Consider the following 16,528-nt stretch of genomic DNA (forward strand, 5'->3'; position numbering starts at 1 on the left):
CAGAAGGAATTCAGCAAGGCTACTCAGAACATCACTCTAAATATCGGATTAATGACTCATCTCCCAGGCTGAGGGAAGAGGGAGAAAAGGCTGGAATAAAAAAGCAAAACCACTCATTCAATGATAGCCATCATCTGTGTTCTCCCCAGGAGCTTCCTTGACATTGCCAGGCAGAGGTCGAATCTTTCTGGTTGGAGCCAAGCACTTCCCAGTTGGGACCTGCTGGTTTGGGAGCAGCAGAGAGATTCGCCTGAATTTCGTGTCCTAAAACCTCCAGCCAAGCATTAAACACCATTCTTAAAACTTGCAAGAAGGAAAACTTTAAAAATGCCTTTTGGTGTTTTGTTTTGCTGTTCAGAATTCTGTTGGGTGGAAGGAGACGAGTTTTAAGGTCCCTGCCAACCCAAAACATTCCAGGATTTTATGATTTTCTGTCCCATTTCCACCATGAGATTGGAGCTGGAGATTGGGCTCTAGACAAGAGCGTGGCTTTGTCAGATCAGAATTGCTGTGAACCCTGAGCAAGGCTTTGATCATCAAAGGGATGCACAAATTAAGTACCTGCAGCTTTGATTTCTCTCATTCACTGCTCCTTTTTTGTTTGTTTGTTTGTTTGTTTTCTAATAAAAGCAGTCAAGGCCATCTTTGGAAGGTTCCTGCAAACACCCGTGGATGTGCAGGAGTAGTGGGATTGTTTCCTCGCCGAGGTTTGGCCCATCAGCTGCTTGTAAAGGGTTTTTTTTTCCCTGTTAGATGTGCTTTTATGACACTCCCTCCCATATTTAATGGGATTCCAGTCTCTGGTATTGGCATCTGCATATGAAATGCAGAATCTCTCAGCAGCACAGGCTGATGTGACCTCGGGATGTGCTGTGTGATTGCAAATGATGGGAAATTTGTCTTCTGAATAAAATTTTATGACATTCTGTAAGGTTGATTTAAAAGCAGCCGTGTTGTACATGGGGTTATTTAGAACTCTCTGGAACATTCCTGGGAGGGAAAGGCAAATGTCCCACAAGGGACACACAAAGTTCATTTTTTTTTCTGTTTAATTTGTAACAACCAAAATAATTTCTAGCACTGTCAAGGCAGTATTAATTCTAATCTTACTTTGATTGTGTTTCTAGTTAGTATTTTAATATTGCAGAGATCAAAGGCTCCTCCATGCAGGTTTACCTGAGAATATGGTAGGATTTTTATGCACAAAAAAAGCCTTGAAGAATGCAGGTATTGCAGACTTAGTTCTTAAAATTATTAACAACCGAACAGTTACGTTATATAAAAATAAAACTGAATGCTCCTTAACTGAAATCATCTTAATTATTGTCATTTTAAAGCATAATACAGAAGAAAATCACCTTGTAGGCTTTGCTGGCTGACACTTGGAGTCCTCTCTTGGTGGAAGGTCTGGGGAGGAGTTTGTGCTAAATCACACTTGGGACTTGCTCTGTGTTTTTGTGCTGTTCTCCTGCACAAGGTTAAAGATTCCCAGCAATAATTATATTTCTATTCATGTGAGTTTTCAGAAGTCTCAGAGAAAACGTATTTTAATGCCTTTGCTTTGTGACAGAATTTCAACATTCTTTTAAATACAGAAAACCTCAATATTTCCTGTATTCTTAACGGTATAATTTTGATTTTCCAGAGTCTAATCTGAACTTCTGCCTATTCTCAGCATCATCCAAGGTCAGTAAAGGTGGTACAAACCTCAGCCCTTTGCGCAGCTCGATGACTCCTCTGTTACTTACATTGGTCCTTTTGGGGCCAAGTCACACTGTCAGACTCAATCCAAATCAGAACTTCTATCCCTAAGAAAATTCCTGTACTTGCAAGTAGAACCTTCAGTTTATCCAAGTTTTCCTGAATTCCAGAGCTCCTGTACTGGGAATTCTGAGGGGACTGTGTTTGCTCTTGCTGCCTGACCGGGAAATACAGTTAATTTTTCTTTTTTTTCCTGGCAGAAGGTGCCACAGGAAGTTTCCATTTTCCCAAAGCCCACTTTCAGACACAGATCACTTCCATTTGTGATGTGGTACCATTCTTTAAATAACCCAATAATGGCAAGGAAATCACTCAGCAATCCCCAGCACAAGCCTCCACGGCTCCTCCTTGGGTACCCAAAAAATGTCTACTCTTATTTTAATTACCTTTTCCTATTTCTGCCTCAAAAATTTTGGGACATGGAGTTGTATAAGTAGATTTTTTCCATCTAATTCTCTAATCTGTGTGTGGAGTAATACAGATTTCTAGTGACTCGTGTTCTTCTGTATGGATCCCTGGTAGTGGCTGCAGTGTAGTGAGCAGAGAAGAGCTCCCAAACCAGCCCAGTTGGTGTCAAAATGGATTTTATTTCATCATTAATGATCTTACTACACTAAAACTTGCTGCCCTTTGTCTTGTTGCTTAAATAAAATGATAATCTTCATTTGCATAAGACCTCCGTGGCTTGGAAACCAAAGTCGTGATGCTTGGAATTCAATAGCAGGATCAAACTGGCTGTTCAAGTGCAGAAAAACGATTTTTTTTCCTTCCTAGAGACAGAGGAATGACTGCAGAGGGTAGATTTCATTTAAAAGGGAGGCTGGGGAGAAGCCTTTCTCACCAGAGTCTGCGTTTCTGGCAAACATGTCATTCCTCTGCTTATTTATCATCTCCCCTTCATAAATGTCAAGTGTAATAACAAAAGGCTTTAATAAACTTGTCAGAATTGTTTCATGCCAGATTGTGTGAAAAGGTTATGGATAATAATAAAAACAAGACCTGAAACAAGCCTGAATTCAGCTCCAGGAGGAGCCTTGGTCTCCGTGTCTCTCCTGAGAACTTTGTGCTTCACTGCTGCAGTCAGAAAAAGAAATTCTTTTGTACCATGCATTAAACCCTGCACCAGAACCACATACGTGCACATGCTACTGAGTAGAAGAAGGAGTATTTTAAGCCAGGCATTTCAGGCCTGATGACTCAATTTGAGGAGCTGGTGACAAGCTCCCTTTCTGAGATATGTCAGATAACAAGAAATAACCTGGCATCTTCCTGCTCACTGAAATAATTTTTTTTTTTTAAGCCAAAAAGGATCAGAATAGGTTTTTTGGACCCAGTTCAGCAAAGCACTTGCCTCGGCGCTTGACTTTAACTGGCTATGTGCAATTTGTTGCTATTTATTAAAAGCACAGAGTACATCTTATCACTGAGTGAGCTGCTGTCCTCCCACGCTGCCTCCACTGCATTTAATTCTCCCCTCTCCATCCGCTTGCATAATCATTCCATTAGAATGGCTTGGGAAAGGAGTAATTGGTTTCAAATGTTCCTGGGTGACCAATTTCTATCTGAATACTCAGCTGGGGACCCCGTGTTCTCCACAGAGTGTTTGGTGTTGGCTTGGATTGCTGATGGTTCCCTGAGTGCTCATCTCAAAGATTTCCTCCTCGCCACGCTCTTATTTTTGCTTGACCTTGCACGGGCATGTTCCAAAGGAAATGTTGTTAAGATGTTCTGGAGTGAATCACTGTAATAATGTACACACAGTGCCCAGCTTGGAGCAGCCATTAACTCGTGTAATTACTGCTCCTGTCCATTTTACTGCTCATTAATGATTTGTGTTATACACAAAGCCCCGATGCTGCTCTGGCTTTGTGTCTCTGAGGGGTCTGGGAGGCTCCTGTTCTCTAAACAGAGAAAGGACCAGGAGGTCAAAGGGGTGAATGTGAGCAATGGTGTGTCTGGGATTCCCCAGCTGGGCAGTGGCAGAGCTGGGAACAGCCAGTTTATGATTTAGGAAGTGAAATGTCACAGAATCTCAGAGTCATTGAGGTCAGAAAAGCCCTCCCAGACCATCAAGTCCAACCTGTGACCAATCCCCACCTTGTCCCCAGCCCAGAGCCCTGAGTGCCACTTCCAGGCATTCCTTGGACACCTCCAGGGATGGGGACTCCAAACCTCCCTAGGCAGTTCCAAAGCCTGACCACCCCTTCCATGGAGAAATGCTTTTAGCCCTGAGCCATCCATCACCTGGCTTAGGAGCCTGTGTGTGATGCCCACACCTGTGCCGTGCCCAGAACTGGGGTATTTCTAAAAAGCCTTTCAGAAACACGAAGCTTCTGAGCCTCCTTCACTGAGCTCTCCGTTCATATTCTCTCACACCCTGCCCATGAACAAGAGATGTGTGGTTATTTAGGGCCTGTCCCATGTGGCACTGGCCCTTGCAGTGGAACATCTTGAAGCATCCCAAAGTGGGCAGTGACCCTGCTCCCCATCAGCACCTTTGGCTATCCAAGAACTAAATGTGTGTTTGATTCCTCTGCTTGCCAGGGAATGATGTAAAGGTGGGGGCTTGTTCAACAACACAAAGACAGAAAGACAGAAAAGAAAGAAAGAAAAGAAAGGAAAGAAAGGAAAAGAAAAAAAGGAAGGAAGGAAGGAAGGAAGGAAGGAAGGAAGGAAGGAAGGAAGGAAGGAAGGAAGGAAGGAAGGAAGGAAGGAAGGAAGGAAGGAAGGAAGGAAGGAAGGAAGGAAGGAAGGAAGGAAGGAAGGAAGGAAGGAAGGAAGGAAGGAAGGAAGGAAGGAAGGAAGGAAGGAAGGAAGGAAGGAAGGAAGGAAGGAAGGAAGGAAGGAAGGAAGGAAGGAAGGAAGGAAGGAAGGAAGGAAGGAAGGAAGGAAGGAAGGAAGGAAGGAAGGAAGGAAGGAAGGAAGGAAGGAAGGAAGGAAGGAAGGAAGGAAGGAAGGAAGGAAGGAAGGAAGGAAGGAAGGAAGGAAAGAGGAAAGAAAGAAAAGAAAGAAAAATATAGAATACTGATTTCTATTAGTATGTAATATTCTAATTACGAGCAAATAAGCTTTTCTTTCCCCCAGGGCCTTAGTGAAAATGAAGCCCAGCAGTGGAACCAGCAGAGGCTGAGGTGGTGTCAACTCTTTTTTCCTGTCCTTCCCTTATAGCTGTTGAACACTGGCTCCTCATGTTTGATCAAAGATTCCTGTTCAGCTCAGGTTATTCCACTCAGTGATCAGCAGCTGCCTTCTGGGACAGCCCCACTCAGACACAGCATGCATACAAGTGGTGCTGAAAACTTCACAGTGATGGCATTCATGAAATATTTAAAGGGAAAAAGGGATTCCCTGACAGGAATGAGCTGCCAAAGCCTGAACTGGGGGAGTGATTATGGCACCAGGGAATGTTTTTGTGTGAATTCCTTCCTGCCCCAGGTCTCTGTAGCTCAGTTCAATGTCTCTGTATCTAATTTTGGGTGTTAATTCTTGACTCCAGCCCTCACTGCCACGGGCCCTCCTTGAGTTAAACATTCACCATTGCTCATCCAGGAGCTGCGCTGGGCTTTTCCTTCCACTGATGTATCTTGGATAGCAAAAAGAGGGATTTGAGCTGTGTGACAGCTTTAATTAGTACCAATTCCCCTCATTTGTGAACTCTGGTGGAGGTCAGAGTAGTTGATCCTCTGCAGTCTAACCTTCACCATGAGCCTCTGAAATTAAATGTCATTACTCAGGAGTTCCTTGCCTGAGTTGGGACACCAGGGTGCAGGTGAGCATCTGGGTGGGGGGGAAAAATCAATTTTATTATATCCAAAATATGTCCAACAGGTTAAACTGTGAGGTGTAAAACTGGAGTAGCAGGCTGGAATCTGGCTCTGGAACAGATGCAGCCCAACAGCAACATAAGAGGCTTTAATAATGACATGAGTTTGAAATGAAAAGGATTAGTTGGTTTGCAATAAAAGCTAAGGGAAAGAAGGAGCATAAACAAAACAAAATAATTTTGGGAATGGGGAAAAAATACCCTAAAGCTGTTTGGAGAAGGGAGGTTCTGAAGTTCAGCAAGGGCTGTGAAAATCACAGTGAAATCTCAAATAGTGTGAACAATAATGAGGGAGAGAGAAGTGATTCTGTACTGTTGGCTTGTATTGCCTTCCATTTCTATATGTGCTGGATGAAAGACAGGCATGAAAAAGGGCAAGTGTGAAAATCAGAACTAGTAAGGGAAATTAGGGGGAATTAATGACGAACATTTCAGAAATTCTTTTGCTGTCCTTGTTTACTGATGAGTATTTAGAGGTTCCCACGGCAGCTCAAGGATTTAGATCCTGACAAACTGTAAATGTTTTACTTCCTGAAGTGACAACGTTGGAGGAGTTTTCCTGGTGGCTTCGTCCTCCTGCTGAGGCTGTTCACATTCCTTAGGGAATCTTGGAATGGTTTGGGTGGGAAGGGACCTTAAAGCCCACCCAGTGCCACCCCAGCCATAGGCAGGGACACCTCCCTCTGTCCCAGGCTGTTCAAACCTGGCCGTGGACATTTCCATGGATCCAGTGGCAGCCACAGCTTCTCTGGGAATTCCATCCCATCCCCTCACCACCCTCAAAAGGAGGAATTTCTTCCTAAGTGGCAGAGATCTATTATTATTATTATTATCATCATTATTATTATCATCATCATCACTATTATTATCATTATTATTATTATTATTATTATTATTATTATTATTATTATTAACTGTGCTGGGGCTGTTATCACTATCACATATGACTTGATGAGGGACTCATCCAGGTTAAAATCCTGGCTCTATGCTGTCCCTTGGCTCAGTTATGGTCCCTGTTTTTCTGTCAGAGCCACAGTGGAAGCAGAACTCGGATTCGGAACTTCCTTCTTGTGTGAGGAGAAGCGGTTGCAGAGTTTCTTGGTGATTTATGCTCAGGCATTTTTCATCAGGAAACTCTGGAGAATTGTTTTAGCACTATCACACCCCTCTGATTCATTTTTCTCTGGGAAGTCATTACCGGGAGGCCAAATTGCAGAGATACCAGGAGGAGGGGGTGTTTGTGAGGGAGGAATGGGAACATTCCCTGATACAGATAATGTTTCCAGCTGTAATTCTCGGTGAGAGACCAGTTCCAAATTCTGGTATCTCCTCATTCCACGGGGGATGAGGGTTCCATTTCTGTAAAACATAACAAATCTCTGATATCTCGATTGGGTATGATTTAAGGGTTTTTCCCTCTTCTAGGGCTTGAGAGAACTGAGGTTTTCAGTTTTCCAGGCGGGTTCGCATCTGCTCTGTGCTACGCTAGAACGTGGCAGAGAAGATGCACCCGTGTGCCAAAGGATTAACTGGTGGTTTAGACACAAGACAGGAATTTTATTGCTGAAATTTATTTTCTGGGCTGCAGGTTCAGGAAAGGATTTGCTGGAGAGAGAAGGTGCCAAAGTTCCTGCATTTGGTGCCCAACTGACAATCAGAAAATAGGCAGGGCCCTGTTGTGGACTGAATTCCTCCTGGTGGGGAGAGAACTCAGAAGAGAAATGGACTTTGCTAAGGTAACTACTTGTGTTTGACCCCAGAGTTATGCAGCTCTCTGACTCCATCCTTGTTTAATTCAGTTGTGGCAAAAGGAGATCACACGGACCTGAGGCCCATTTTTATCCAGGCCATTATTCTGATGGACAATCTTAGACTTTTTGTGATGCTGAAATGGAATAAAGGACCTCAGCAGAAATGAATGGGAAAGCTTTGGTGTCTGCCAGGCTCATGAAAGGGTAAATTTTGTAGAGTTCCTTTTATTAGTAATAAAAATTATACACAAGCAATGATTGAGTTGGAAATTGGAAGCAGAGATTTTAAACACAATTATCTTACTACTCACTGTAAACACTTGGGGTGCAACAACCCTGTGTGGGCCCTTTTATGAGTTGAAATGAATCCTTTAAGTGTTATAAGTATTATAAATCATTTGAAGTATTGGTAACTTGTATGCAGTAAAAGCTAATGATTCTCAAATATTAAAATGTGGGTTATAAAGAGATTTTCCTGCTGTAGTTTACATTCTAGGACATGTCCTGGCCATTATTGACCTGGAGAGTGACACTGTCATTTGTGACTTAATAGGCCCAGCTTGGGCAGTTTGTTCTTTTGAAAATGTGGGTGCTCAGTCTTCTCCTTCAATAGAAAACCACTGAACATCCAGCAAAATCTGGTTTTGTCATTAACAGAAATGGCAAAGTTAAAACACGCTGTTAAATCTCCAATAAATCTTTAGTCTCTTTCTTTTGACCTGATCAAAGGTCTCTGCAGTGATACAACTGCAGCTGATAATTTAAGAAAATGTCTTTTATTTCCTGCTGACAGGCCTGGGGACAATGGTCCTGTGCTTCCGATCAATAGATATTTTCTTCCAGGGCTGATTTAGCTTTGACTGGAAAGGAAAGCAATTAAGTCAGGCGTGGAGGGTTTGGAAGTGTGCAGATGCATTCATGGAATTGGCAGCTAAATGACCTACTTTTGGTGATAGTATTGAAATTATAACGTGTTTCAAGTAAGTATCAAATGCCAGCCAAACAGTTTCCATAGTAATGATAAAGGAAATGTAATTGCAGTCAATCAAATGAATATTCAGTTGATGCAGTTAATTTGCACAAAGGTGCACTCATTTCAAACCTATGTTTTATGATGTCCAAGCAGGGATTTTTCTGCAGTTGGCCAATAATTTCTCATTCTTCAAAACTTTTGTTGTGAAAATTCCATTGTGGAACACTAGGCAACTGCTCTGGTGCTTTAAGACAGTGTTCAGTATTTATTTATTTTCCAAATCTTTATGAAGATGGATATCCCAGCAAGTGGGAAAAGAAGTCTCCAAGAATCTTGAGTAGGGAGGAGTTGTAGCTTGACCTCATTTCTTTGGAGGAAAGCAACAGTAGAGTGTTTCTTGTTTCCTGATGTTCCTGTCATGTGCAGATAAATGGTTTTATTTATTCCAATTGATTTGTTCAAGATTTCCCTGGAAATTTCCTGTATAATCCTGCTAGGATCCCATTCTTAAGCTTGCATATTCAAATTTTTTGGGAAAATGTGTATCTGGGCTTAAATATCCTCTGTTTAGGATAAAGACAGTGCAGGACCACTCTGAGGTCAGCATTTTAAAATATATTCATTATAAAGGGAATTGAAGACACAAGAAGGGACAAAGAGATGCTGGTAAAAATATCACTGTGTATTACCATGGTCCTTAAAAACTGGATTTTTCTCAACGGTTCCTACTAATGGTAAATATTTATTTCCATTCCAAAAGGAATGCCATTGCTGCTGTCTTCAGAATGTCCTTGAGTACGTTTTTGGTGTGACTTTAATCAAATGTCATTTTAACTCCAGTCCTATGCTGCAAATCTCTGGCGAAATTCTATTAATTTTCAATTAAACTTCAAGTAAACCAATTAGCATTTTCATTTGTATAGAGCAACAAAGGCAGAATCTGTAATGAGTCTTTCCAGTTGCTCACAGAGGAATAAGTGGTCTGGATGGATTTCTCCAGTGTGTATCTCTGGGAAACTTTGTCAAGTATATTACCTTTATCATCTCCTCCTCTGCTTTAGGCTCTAAATTGGCTTTCTTGTGGTGTACAATACCATTTTCAGCCCCTTCTCTCCCTAAGCTGCATTCCAGAATTCTTTGTCTTCATTGGAAATCTTTAACCTTGCACTAAAGCGTGTTCTCACCTCAGTCAGAGCTGAGGCAGGCAGTATGGAACCCTCCCGGTCCTGAACAACCTCAGGACCTCAATTTGATGGAGGACAGGAGAAGGAATTTCCCCTTTTCATTCTAAATACATGAATGGAAGTGTCTGAGTTATCTCAGCTGGGAACAGGCTCCAACCCAGTTCGTTTGTGCCTCTCACCAGCATTTCATCCTCTCTGTCACCTTCTCTTCATGCTGCCTGCTCCTTGCAGACAGAGGTGATCCCTGCCCTGAGGAGCTTCATTATCAAAATGTATTCCCTGAGTGGGAATCCTGGAGTTCTTCCAGGGTGGGGATCAGAACTTCCATCATTCCTCCAAACCTGTAGCTGTCTGTAGTGCTCAGCCTCTGCTTTCTTGTGGGGTTTAATCCCATTGCTGGCTGCCCTGGACTCTTCCCCTGGCTGGTGCCACCTCTAGAGCCTCTGTGACCCCGTGTGGAGCTCACTGAGTGGAGCAGGGAGCTCACTGTGGTGTTTGGTTGGGTTGGTTCAGTGCCAGGTTCTCTGTGTGCAGTGGAGCCACTGCAGCTGCCGGGGAACTGCTGCTCAAACTGGCGCTGGAGCCAGGCTGGAGCCACACGCGTCTCTTCCAATATCCTTTAAACTTGAAAGCCTGCCAGAGACACAGCCTGGCTGAGTTTCATTCTGAAATCAGAAAGTACTCGAGTCAGGAAGCTCAGTCAGGTCTGTGAGGTGTCCTTGCTCCCCGGGAGGGGACAGTGCTCTCTGAGGAACACCCAGAACACCTCAGGTGGTTCCTGCTCCGAAATCCTAATGACAGAGCCATGGGGAAATCCACAGAGCCACTTCCCACCTCCAAAAGTAGAATTATTTCTGCTTAGGGCAGAGGATATTTAGCTCAGAATCACTGAGGGTGGAAAAGAGCTGCAGGATCATCAGGTCCAAGCTGTGCCCAATGCCCGCCTTGTCCCCAGCCCAGAGCCCTGAGTGCCACCTCCAGCCCTTCCTTGGACACCTCCAGGGATGGGCACTCCAAACCTCCTGGGCAGCCCCTGCCAAGGCCTGACCACCCCTTCCATGGAGAAATTCCTCCTGATGTCCAACTTGAACCCCCTCTGGCACAACCAGAGGCTGTTCCCTCTTGTTTTCCACTTTTCACTTGAGAGCAGAGCCCGACCCTCACCTTCCTACAACCTCCTTCAGGGAGCTGTAGAGGGCAACAAATTGTCCCCTGAGCCCCCCCAACGAGATAAACCAGACAGCCCTGAGAGGGCAAATCCCTGCTCTGAGAGGGCATTTCTGCCTCTATTTCTCAATACCACAGCCCAACATTACAGGTTGATACTAACTGGCACTAAATTAAGCAAAACTCCCTGACTTGAGACATAGATCCAAAGATTAAGGAGAAAAAAAGAAAATGAGATTTCACTGTTTTCAGGTGCAAAGAAGTTTACAAAGCTCCTAAACAAGTCTCAGTGACTTGTTTAGTCACTCAAGGATGTGCAGGTTCCTATGACACTTGACTCTTTAAAGTTTTATTTCTCTGTTCTCTCAGGAACCTAAAAGCTCCTAAACAGGGAGCTGCTGGTGCAGCAGGTGGAGTCCTGGCTGTGTTTTACTGAGCTGGAAACAGAGGGTTTTACTGCCATGGCACTTGTCCCCTTCCTTTTCCAACCCTCACAAACAGCACAGGAGTTAAGTGGCCGGAACTTGTAGGAACAGGAGAAATCGTGTTAAATTAAATAGAGCAAAAAACGGGAGTGTTTGGGCAACAGGAGCCTTTTACGATACTGTTTGGCTGTTTCAGGAGAGGGCAGCAGGGAGGAGGGAATCCAGAGCTCCTGCTGCTATTCTGACAAAACAGGGAAAGGTAAGCACAGGGAGAATGTGATCCAGCAGGAGCTCAGGGGGAACACGGCCCTTGGCTGCCCAGGAAGCTGGAAAAGCAAGCAAAGAGCAATGAAAATGCCTGGTTGAGTCTTTCTGATACCCAAGCCAAAAGGATGCATCAAAACCTCAATCTAACGTGCTCTGCTCATGGAGATGGGGCTGATGAGGAGCCAACAGGAACTCCTTATCCCCCTGCTCCGAGGGAAAATCCTCCTGTGCCCTGGGCCAGGCACCCCATGGCTTTCAGGGACAATGAGGGAGCTGTTCTGGGCAGTGGATCCATGCTGAACATCCCAAAATCCCATCCAGCTCCTGGAGGTTATGTAGTGACTCCACTCATGGGGGTGTATTCCAGTTTTAAGGTATCGATGAAATAATTAAAAAATTTCTTTTACTGTTACCAGAGCTGTTCAGTCGGTGAGACAGAAGCAGAACAGGCTGAGCAAAAGGTTGAGGGTTTAAATGCACATTTCTCCTGCATTTCATGTTATTTTTGCCCACATAACTTTGAGTTCAGTCCACTGAAGTGAAACACTCCGAAGCTACATCCCTGGACTGAGAATAGCCTCCTTCTTTAAGGAAGAAATTCCATGCAAATCCTTTTCCATTTTCCTTTCACACTTTGTTTTTTGCAGCAGAAAAACCAGTGCAGGGTTGTTAATGCTGCAGGTTGCAGGATTGACCTTGGCTTCGACAAAAAGCCATTTTCAATTTTCACCCTAAAGAACTTTGGAAGATCTCAGTATAAATAAGTTTATTATTTTAATAATATGTGATACTGTGCTGTGTGATATGAAAACAGGGGTATCCTGTGCATTTTCGCAGGTGAGCCAACACACCTTTTGTTTGAAATTCCCTTTATAGTGAATATATTTTAAAATGCTGGCCTTGAGCAGACTGAAAGCATTGCTGTGACCTCTGGTGTTTGGGACTATTGGTAATAATTTGGGAATCTTTTTGCAGTCCCCTGAAAGGGAATGCATAATTACAGATTTTAATTAATTATCTCCCCCTGGAGTTAAGTGAGATGCCAAAAGGCTAAATGAGTCCCCCAAGGGTGGTGACAGCTGAAAATAAACCAGAAATATTTTCACCTCTGTGCCTTCCCTTGTCCTCAGGGTTGTTGTGTCTGGATCCCACAGTCTGAGGGAAGAGGCTTTTCCATGGAAAATGTGTGGCCAAAGAGCTGAAGAGCCTTTGGAGAGCTCCAGAGTCCTCAGTGAAGTTTTGTAAACGCAATCATGTAAATCCATTTTATTTATATATTTGAGGTGACCAATCAGAGAAAACAGCCCAGTGACAAACTATTGTAATTAGAGAAAATCAGCCAGTCCACTAATTTGAATCACAATCTATCTGGAGAATTTGTATCTTAAAACACCAAGTACTTACAGGATTTACAAGGGGGAAGCCAAGGAATTGTTTTCTTCCCCTTTACAAGGGAAGAAAATGTGTGGAAGCCTGGACTTCCTAAGGGTCTGGAAGTGGTGTAAAGGTGAATTTTTGTCATGCTTTTCTTGCTGCTTAAAGCTCACAGCTCTTGGGATGACGCCTCAGAACCAGTGAACTCCTTGGACAGGAATTTTTGTTTCGTTTGTGACCCAGTGGAATTCCCAGTGTGAGCTTGAACAGGTTGTGACAAATATCACACATTGATGTTCACTGCTTTTCCCCAGATATACTTGAAATATTATTTTCCCAGCAGCAATAGTTAATTATTATTTAACCAGGTTCTGTGTTAGTTATTACTGTAATTGATCATTTGGAATAAATAAGCTCTTCATTTACATTCCTGCAAAATTTTTGTGCCTATCCTTAACAGGAGCAAAAAAATGAGGGGAAGCAGAGGTGGTTGTGCTTAGCTGCAGTTATTTTTGACACAGTGTGTAATTATGTCTGTAATTCCAATTAGCACATGTGAATGCAGTAAATGAGGTAAATACAGGAGTGGCTTCCCTTGTGCAAGTATCCCAACCTCCTGACTGGGATGGAAAAGATGGAATCTTCACTCTTCCAGATTTGTGCTCTACTCTACAAAAGCCTATTTACATAATAAATGGAGCTACTGGTTTAAATCAAAGTGGAAAATGAAGGATTTAGGGCATTTAGGGAAGGAAGAGTTGCAATGTGAACAGAAATGGTGCTGCCAATGATACTCCACTTTGCAAAAAGCTGATGGTATAAACAGAAAAGAAGTGGAAAAAAACCTTGTGGGGGTTTGTTCAGGCTCCCAGCAGCCCGAATTTTTATTCCCTTTCCAACACACACCAAGCCAGTATCCAAGACAAAGCCAAGGCACCACCACAAAGGATTTACACACTTTTTTTTTTTTTTCCCCCCTGAAAAGCAACACAAAAGAGAGATTGGGAATTTCAGAGAGCTGCCGTGCAGCCTGGGCTATTCATCCACAGAAGCACAGCTAAACTGAGGAGGTTCATTCCCTACCTGCTCCTCATTCCTCTTCAGGAAATTGTCATTAAATCAAGGAAAGGCCAAATTAAAGGATTATGGATGATTGTTCCTTCTCCAAAGAAGTCAGGAGGAACCCAGCAGGTACCTGAGTCTGGATCAGATCCAGGTGTAAGGACAGCTCCAGACTGTGGTCATATTGGGGCCTTTGGAATCCTTAAAAATAAAACAAAGCAAAAAAACCCAAACCAAATAAACTTTAGAAGCAAAACCCCAACAAAACAAAAAAAAATTCCCAACCGACAATCAAACAAAAAACCCCTCCAAAACACAAAAACCCCCAAAACTAAAACCAACCCAAAGGAAAAAAACCCACAAAACAAAACAAGAAGGAAAGAAAGAAGTGTATCCGTTCTTGTCGGGGTTTGACACTGGCTAAAAGCACCAGGCACTCATGAAAAACCATTCACTCATTTTCCTCTGCTGTAGCTGAGCAGGGGAGGGGGGAAAAATCGAACACTTCATGAGTTAAGGATGAGGGGAAAAACACTCTAAGGCAAAACAGGTCTGAAGTTTAAACAGTATAAAGAAAATTTATTATGAACAGAATTAAAAGTAAAAAGGGTAATGAGAACTAAAATAAACCTTTAGAACACCGATTTTCTTCCTAGCCCTTCCCTCTTTCTCACCGACCGCCCAAGTAGACAAAACACGAGGTTTTGGTCAGTCTTTCACTTCCAAAAAATCTTTCTTCAGCACACTTAGGGAAAGGTGTTTCCTTCTCTGCTGTGCCATGGGATCCTTCCCGTGGGAAACAGCTCTCTGGGAATTTTCTAGCGTCTTAATTCTGACGAACAGCAGCCTCGCACGAATGGTGCAGCCTTCCCAAAACTGCACATCATGGGTCATTTTAGTTCATGGGGTACAGTTTTTAAGGATAAGCTGCTCTAGTTTGGAAGCAAGGGTTCCCTGTCTCTGGAAGCAAAGGTCTTCTCTCTCTGTTCGAGTTTCCCACTAGGTTACAACAGCTTTTCAGCATCCACTCGCTTCAGCGTGGGCCCTTTCTCCTCACGGGCTGCGAGTGGTTCTCTGCACCCCCCATGCGTTTCATCGATTATAGAGCAACGATTTCTTGCGTTATAGTCCCCACCACAGCTTGTACGGAGATCTCAACGCGCTTGGGGCACGTCCTCCCTCTCTTCACCGACTTCAGTGTCACCATGCTGTTCTCCTCATGTGTCTTCACCTTTTCTTTGATTTGGGAGAAAATTGTTGTCCGTAGTTCACTGGTTCCCAAGTTCTATCAATTTGTGAGTTCTTATAAGGTTTTGCAGCGCTGAAAAGTTGATTTCGTCTGGGCTCCGTCTCGGGGAATTGTTCATCATGCCCCTTGCTGTTGGCCACACGGTCCCTGCCGGCACCTCATGGGCGCTGCTGGCTCCATTCAGCGCCTCTCTTCATGCAAGGCGCCAAAAAAGAGAAGCTGCTGTCACTGCTTCTGCCTTCTTGCTCGCAGCACGGTTGCCTAAAAGCGACTAAACAGGCAAAGTTTATGGCGAGCTGTGCCAAGACGGCGGCGACCGCGTGGCCCTGGTGGCCACGTGCGCTGTAGGGCTGGCCCCCAGCAGCTCGGCCCCGCAGCCGGAGAGCAAAGACACCGCCCGCCCGCCTTGGTCTCCCTTCTTAAATAGGTCACCCCAGAGGCGTTACCTGTGGGAGTGTGTCTTGTTTGGTTCAGTCCGGGTCTCCCCTTTGGGTTTCGTGTTACTGTACCATCCCAGTTTATACCCTCCTGGTTTCGTGGTCATAACCCTGCTTTCTCTATTTGTCTCCTCCCAGATACCTGCCAATCGCTCCGGCACCCCTCCCAAGCTTCTAGAAAGTTCTGGCAGGGGCGTCGAGTGATTGGTCTTGGGGGGAGGATCCCTCCCTTCCTTTCCCGAGATAGGTTCCCTTGTGTGTCCCTCATCCCGCAGACCCGTCCTTCTCCTTCCCTGATTCGATGCCGTTGTCATCCCTCCCCTGTCGCCACCCCCCCATAAAACCCCTGGCAGGTGCCTTCAGGGTTGCTCATTGCTGGACACCCCCGGGGGGCCCCTGTTCGGAGACACAATAAACCTTCCAGACTTCATCCACAATTGAGCCTGCCTCCTTCTTCCACCACCTGCCTCTATTGCCGCGGTCCTGTGGAAGGAGCCACGAGCCAGACCTCTGGTCTCCCGGATTCCGGAGGCTGGTCCCGCAGCCTGCTGCATCCAGAGCTGACCGGGCAAAGTGGGAACTGCTCCCAAAAGGACGCAGAGGCAGTTACCTACTTCTCTAATTGGGCTGGTGACCTGCCCATCGTCAGAGCCTTCAGCAATTGGCTCTACTGCATGCAGCGAAAACATCCGGGAGCTTCTCACAAAGCCACCTCTGTGGCTTCTCCAAACCATCCCAGTTCCTTAGTGGGTTCTTGTGTGTTTCTGGGGGTTTTTTTGGTTTTTTTTTTTTAGTTTTACATTCAGAATGCAAAATTGTCCATTCTGGGTATTTTATCTCTCCAAGTGGTTTGACAAAAAGCAGGTTAAATACGTGAAAAATTCTGTCTCCTCAGCAGCTTTGCCATGGCTCCAAAGATCTCTGGTTGGGAGATTTTTTGGGGAGGAGGACACAAGGCTGGCAAGGGCTGGACATGAATTGGTTTTAGTCATTGAATGTCTGATGGAATGTGCTGGAAAGTGGCAGTTTGGAGCAGGTTTTTTCTGTAATTCTTC

This window comes from Coloeus monedula (assembly GCF_965178545.1).
Source record: "Coloeus monedula genome assembly, chromosome: 28".
Classification (NCBI taxonomy): Eukaryota; Metazoa; Chordata; class Aves; order Passeriformes; family Corvidae; genus Coloeus; species Coloeus monedula.